This window comes from Alligator sinensis, unplaced genomic scaffold, assembly GCF_000455745.1.
Source record: "Alligator sinensis unplaced genomic scaffold, ASM45574v1 scaffold431_1, whole genome shotgun sequence".
Classification (NCBI taxonomy): Eukaryota; Metazoa; Chordata; order Crocodylia; family Alligatoridae; genus Alligator; species Alligator sinensis.
In genome coordinates, this window is record NW_005842841.1 from 591,904 (window position 1) to 599,143 (window position 7,240).

Below are 7,240 nucleotides of genomic sequence, written 5' to 3' on the forward strand. Positions count from 1 at the left end.
CCGTTTGCAAGAGGGTGCCCAAGGTGGCGGCCAGGAGGGGGCGTGTCTAGGGGCGGGGCACCCGTCAGGGGTGGGGCTTATCAGTTTTTACAGTTTGACAAGATGTGTACCCTATATACTACTAGTGTAGCACTGCTGAGCCTATAAGACTGCTACGGGTTTTTTTTCCCTGAGGTGGAGTACCTTGCATTTTTCCATATTGAATGACATCAGGTTTATAACCGCCCACTTACTAAGCCAACCCAGGTCAGCCTGGATCACCAGCCTATGGTTTGGAGTGTGTAGAGGCTCTACACCAATGTTTGATGTCATCAGCAAATTTGGCCAGTCCACTACTGACACCAGTGAGACTTGAGTCTGCCATGGTTAAAAAATAATATAGATAACTTTGTTAATTACAGTTTACTGAGTTGGAGAAAGGATTCACTATGTAACACAGTATAGATCCTTCTGGCCTTTAAACCTATGCAGTTGTTATTTCTAGAATGTATATGGCAAGAATGTAATTCTCCCATAAGCTAACAGTGTATTAGCCCAATTTAAGGTGCATTAAGGACACACGTCTACACATGTGCACCCTTAATGTACCTTCAAAAGATAATTTTAGGCTAAACATGCCTAATTTGATACTTGTATAAAGCAAGTATCAAATTTAGGTGCAATTAGTCAAAGCACATTAATGTACATGTAGACATTATGTATATGTGTACATAATGTACATGTGTTAATGAACATTAACGCAAAGACTTCAGTGCTGGGTCCACCCAGCCACAAGGGGGCTGGCCACAGCCTGGCCTCAGGGCTCCTGGCTGTCTGCCTGTCCTCCTCCAGGGCTGGGCTGCTCTCTGGCAACCACTAGCTCCAAGCTATAAAAGCCTCCAGCCATTTTGTGCCTTGGGGCACACAGCACAGGAAGCCTGGAGAAGCCAGTGCCCTGTGGCCCCCTGGACAGGATTTAGGCAGTCTCTGCCTGACCTTTCCCCTAGCTGGAGCTACTTCTTAGCCAGAGGTGAGTGCCACAGAGAGCTACAACCTACTGCATCCTTTGCCCAGCCCTGAGATTCCTGCCAGGGCTGCTAGCCCCACTCTCTATGGCAGCAGGGCCAGCACCTGCTACCTGCTCCTGCTCAACCCCAGCTCTGTCTCTTTGCAGGCACTGTGGTGAAACACTTCTGTCACAAGGCTCCCCATCCCTGGGCATGCCTCTGTCCTGGGTGCTGCTGGCAGCTCTCCAGGGCCAGCATCACAGGGACAGCTGAACAGGTCCCCAGAGAGCTGGCATGGGAAACATGTCCACCACATCATCCCCATCAAGCCCCGGCCCTGCCTATGTGCCCATGCCCATACTGAATGCCTGTGGCCCCAACTGGACCCAGGAGGAGGTACAGAAACTTGTGGGACTCTGGGGCAAGGCCAACATCCAAAGGAAGTTTCTGCAGAGTGGGCCACAAATGCCCATATTTACGAAGCCATCTCAGCCAGGATGCAAGTGTGAGGTCACTCTCAGATGGCATGGCAGTGTTCCATGAAGGTCAAGGTCTAGCAGGCACAGTGGGTGGCCATGATTGACTTCAATCATCAGTCCAGTCATGCCAAGAAAACCATGCCCTTCATGAGGGAGCTGACCTGCATTTTGCTGCCCTGAGACCCAGGCTGCATCCCTGAGAGTGCCACCAGCAGGAACTTGTCCTCCTGCTAAACGCAAATAACTATGATGTCATAGAGATAATGGAGACCTAATGGGACTCCCCCCGTGACTGGGCCACAGGTATAGATGGCTATACCCTGTACAGGAGGGATCGAGTGGACAAAAGGGGCAGAGGTGTAGCTCTCTACATCAAAGAAAGCTACACGTCCCTGCAAGCCAACATTGGCACCCATGGTGGATGACTTGAGACCCTCTGGGTTAAAATCCTTGGGGAACAAGGCACAGGGTGCCTATGGTGGGAGTCTACTACAGACCCCCTACCCAGGGTCAAGATCTTGACCAGGAGTTTGCCAGGGAATTGGCTGAGGCCACGCACTGCCAGTGTATGATTGTCGTGGGAGACTTTAACTACCCAGAAATCTCATGGGAGGAGTGCTCAGCCAAATCCGAGTGGTCACAAAGCTTCCTGTCATGTATGGATGACCTCTATCTGACGCAGGAAGTCTACGGGCCGATGAGAGGTAAAGCGCTGCTCGACCTCAAACTGGCAACCGGGGATTACCTAATCAGTGACCTAATGATCGAAGGGAAGCTGGGTGACTGTGACCACGAGCTGATCACCTTCACCATCTGCCATAAAGCTGGCAAGTCAGTCAGTAATACAGAAGTCCTCCACTTCAGGAAAGCTGACTTTGACAAGCTAAGGAGGCTTGTCAGAGAGGCCCTAAAGGGCCACAACCCAAAGGGGAGGGCAGTTCAGGACAAGTGGTTGCTCCTCAAGGGAGCAATCCTGGATGCGCAAGCAAAGTCCATCCTGTCTCGGAGAAAAGGCAGCAAAAGGACACACCAGCCCCCTTGGCTCTCCAGGGAACTGGCAGACCTCCTGCATCTTAAAAGGAAGACCTACAAAGGATGGAGGACTGGAACCACCACCAAGGAGGAATACTCTGCTCTGGTCCAGACCTGCAGAGAGCAAACCAGGAAAGCCAAGGCTGCGATGGAACTCCAGCTAGCTACAAATATCAAGGAAAATAAAAAGTCCCTTTTTAGGTACGTGGGAAGCCAGAGGAAAAGCAAGGGCAACTTTTGACTCCTGCTAAACCAGATGGGGCAACTGACAACCGATGCCCAAGAAAAAGTGAACTTGCTAAATGGGTACTTTGTGCCAGTTTTTCACCAGTCCCATGGGATGGCCTTGCCCACTATGGGTCAGAGAGGCCCAGGTGAGGGAGATTCCTTGCCCTCCATCATGAAGGAACACCTTGACAGGCTGGATACCTTCAAGTCAGCTGGCCCTGATGGTTTATACCCAAGGGTACTCGAAGAGCTGGCAAGCAGCCCCTGGAATGGATCTTTGAGAACTCCTGGTGCTCTGGTGAAGTGCCTGAAGATTGGAAGAAGGCCAGTGTCATGCCTATCTTCAATAAAGGGAGGAAAATAGATCTGGCAAGCTACAGGCTCATCAGCCTGACCTCTATCCTGGAGAAGGTCTTGGAAAAGATTATCAAAGAGACCATCCTTAACTTACTAGCTGATGGCAATATCCTGAGGGATACCCAGCATGGGTTTGCTGTGGGTAGGTCTTGTTGACCAATCTCATTTCCTTTTATGACCAGGTGACCTATCACCTGGACAAGGGAGAAGAGATTGATGTCGTATGTCTTGACTTTAAAAAAGTCTTCGATCTGGTATCCCATGATCACTGTGCCCACCTGGCCTCAAACATCTGGTCACGTGCAGCTTTGGTCTGAATGTTCAATGGTGCCTGCCTTACCGTCCCTGGTGGTCTGTTGAGTAGATGTTCGCTTCCAGTGTGGTCTTCCCCAGTATCACCTGCCATGACTTTGAATCTTATTTCAGTGGAGGGTCGAACCACTCGGAGTCCCTCGAAGGTGGAATGTCTATCTGGCAGTCTTCTGCGAGGCTCCACCTCCCCTCTACCTCGCCCTTACACCCAACCTTGGCGGGTCACTGCTGTCCTCGTGGCCTGATTCCCGAGCGTTGAGCCCCTGATAACTTTCACAGGCGGGGTGCGGCCCCCCTGCGAATCAGCAGCCTGCGGTATCCTTCCCAGGCCATGAGGTCGCTGCCTTTCCTTAAAGTTAACACCAAACCTAAGCCCTATGTAACAATCAGGCTCCACGAGCCCTGACACTCAACCCCTCCAGAAGTGGGAAACACAAAATACAAAAAAAACCCTGCTGACACATTCTGAGGGACCCAACCATCCCCTTGCCAGGTCCCCTTGACTGAGTCACTACCAACCCACCCCTGACCCCATGGGGCAATGCTAGGCCCTGTATGTGGCTGTAATATCCTGTGGTTTTCACCACAATTCCTCTCCCTCGTCGCCCAGCCTTCTATATCTCCAGGCCCCCTGCAGTCCTTCAATGGATGCCTGTCCTCCCGTTACCCACAGGATCGGCGACACACCACCGAGGTCCACACTTTGCAGCCTCTCGTACTGCCCTAGCCTCTTGTCTCCCACCTGGTGTGCCTCTTCAGATTCCCTGGTGTCCTCAACGGTCCCACCTGATCTGGCGCTGGGTAATGTGTCAGCACCTCCTGCCCCTCTGCAGCATAGGCACTGGCATTGGAGTCTCTCCATGCCCCTCTGCCCTTTTCTCCAGGCTTCTGGTCGGGGAGGAGCTGCCTCTGGCTCTCGGCTCTCTTTGCTACAGCCAGCAGTCTCTGGCTTGCAGTGTGTGCTGCAGGATCCTTCCCCACTGGGGAAAATGGCCTCTGTCCCATTTCACTCCCTCAGGAGCTTTGAGGGGCCCCCTCTGGCTGGTGCTCCTGCTGGTGTCCATCTGCCCCCTGCCTCTTCACTGGTGGCCCATTTTATTTCCTCCAGCTGGCGATCACCACTGATGTTACCAGCTGGCCGCAGCTGTATAAAACCGTGGCTGACGATCCACACAGTTTCCTCTTCGTGTTCCGGCATTGCCATGAGTTCCACTGCAGGTGAGTATTCCCCTTTACTTTTGTCTTTTCCTCCCTTCCCTTCTGAGGATTCCTGATCCCAGGTTTCCCCCCTGGCCCTTTGGGGGTCCTCCCTTTTGTTTTTCCCTGTGACAATCACCTATTGGCAAAACTGGCTAACTGCAGCCTCAACCTCACCATGATTTGCTGGCTGGGGAATTGGCTCTGAGGTAGGACCAGAGGGTGGTGGTTGATGGGAGCCAATCGTCTTGGTGCGCGGTCACCAGTGGGGTCCCTCAAGGCTCTGTCTGAGGGACTATACTGTTTAACATCTTCATCAATGATGTGGACATTGGTGTCAGAAGTGAACTGGCCAAGTCCGCTGATGACACCAAACTCTGAGGTAAAGCATCAACACCTGAGGACAGGAGGGTGATCCAGGAAGATCTTGAGAGGCACGAAATGGGCAGATGAGAACCTGATAATGTTCAACACTTAAAAATGCAAGGTTCTTCACCTCGGGAGGAAAAACCTGCAGCATGCTTATAGGCTCAGCAGAGCTACACTGGTTAGCACTACAGATGAAAGGGACGTGGGGGTCATGACTGACCACAAGATGAACATGAGCCTTCAATGTGATGCTGCAGCTAGTAAAACAAGCAAGATGCTGCCTTGCATCCATAGATGCTTCTCAAGCAAATCCCAGGACCTCATTCTCCCATTGTAGGCGGCCTTGGTGAGGCACAGCTGAAGTACTGCATCCAGTTTTGGGATCCACAATTTAAAAGGATGTGGAGAAGCTTGAGAGAGTGCAGAGGAGAGCCATGCACATGATCAGGGGTCAGGAAAATAGACCTTATGATGAGAGGCTGAGAGCCATGGGACTCTTCAGCCTGGAAAAGTGCAGGATCAGGGGTGATCTGGTGGCCACCTATAAATTTATTGGGGTGCTCATCATGATCTGGGGGAACATCTGTTCACCAGAGCGCCCCAAGGGATGACAAGATCAAATGGTCACAAACTCCACCATGACCGATTCAGGCTGGACATAAGGAAGAACTTCTTTACTGTCCAAGCCCCCAGGGTTTGGAATAGACTGCCACTGGAGGTGGTTCAAGCACCCACTTTGAACACCTTGAAGACACATTTGGATGTTTATCTTGCTGGGATCCTATGATCCCTGCTGACTTCCTGCCCCTGGGGCAGGGGGCTGGACTCAATGATCCTCCGAGGTCCCTTCCAGCCTGAATGTCTATGAAATCTATGAAATTCTTGGCAGTGGGGGTCAGGGACATGTAGCACTGCAACAGGTAGCCCTCCAAGCAGTGGCAAAAGTTGCAGGACAGTCTAAGCTGGCTCCCCACACCACAATAGCTCAGGGGCCCAAACCAAGAGCACAGGTTTTCCTGGGGCACTAGCAGAATCAGCAGCAGCAGGACATAGTGGCTCGGACACTCCTCCACTTGCACAAACAGCTCATCATGCTCTGCCTGGGGCAAATGAAGTAGGGGCATGCTCAGAGCGTAGTGGCAGTGTGGGGGAGGGCCAGCCCTGGGATGTGTCCCCAGAGATTTCCCCTTTTGGGAGGGCTGGGGCATAGGCAGCCCCCTCACCCCAGTTGCCTGGGAGCTCCGCACACCCCAAACTCAGGTGCCGTGGGATGGGCAGCAGCACAGCAAAGTGTTTATCCTGAAGGGAGGGTTGGGTTTGGAGCTGTGGAAGCAGGTGCTGCCAGCAGCCTGGCCTCTCCTGCCCTGGGAAGGGGGCAGGGTAGGCTGGCTGCCTGCGGCCAGCACCCAGTGGGCCAATGGCCCCAGGAGAACAAGCAGGAACAGCAGGGGACTCAGCTGGCAGCTGCCTGGGCCCATCTCTTCCTGGGCAGCTTACCATGGCCTTGGCACCTGCACAAGGCTGACCTCCAATCTGAGGCCTGGCAGCATAGGGCCCCTGGTTCAAAGCATCTTATCTCTGCAATGTTTCAAGCTTACACAAAAGGTTTCTGTCTCTTGCCTCTGCAGGGCCAAAATCTGGATGCAGGGGTGATGCTGCAGGGACCTGCAGGAGTACCACAGTTGGGTCACCACCACCCACAAGTGGAGCTGCCCAGACACGGTAGTTGCACCAGCAACACACCAGGGACTGGACCATCTTTTTCCAGTGGCTGGTGATGGCAGTTGAGAACTGGGCAGCATGCGAGCAGGCACAGAAGCAAGGACAGGAGGAATTGGAGTTGGCCAGGAAGGATGAGGACATTCCCTAGGAGACTGCCCTGGTCAGGCACAGGACCAGGTGCAGCAGGTGCACTGGGCCTGGCTGGAGGCCCTGGAGCAGTGCTATGTGGAGCTGCTCCAGCAGCAACTGGCCAGCCAGGGCCCCTGGGTCCTGCCTGCTGCCCTGCAACAAGAGAGCCTCCACCATTTCCCACCCACAGGAGCCCTTGCCATTCACCATGGCCCCTAGATGCATGGGGGAACTGTCCATGGCCAGGGTCCTGGCCACCTGCCACTGAGCTCTGCACCCTGGGTGTCCCCACCCAGGGTTTTTCATTGCCGGCGGGTGGTGAGGGTGGTGGAGGGGCTCTGTGTGTTGAGAAAGAAGTAGGAAGGGGGCTCTGTTGTTTGAGGGAGTGGTTGTGGGGTGGGCGTGGGGCTTGTGAGGGGAATAAAGGTT

At 53.4% G+C, this 7,240-nt stretch overlaps 1 pseudogene; it reads left to right on the forward strand.

The window, feature by feature from the left end:
* The window catches only part of LOC112547973, a 9,178-nt pseudogene extending 2,148 nt beyond the window's left edge, over positions 1 to 7,030 (forward strand).
* The last annotated feature ends 210 nt before the right edge of the window (positions 7,031 to 7,240 follow it).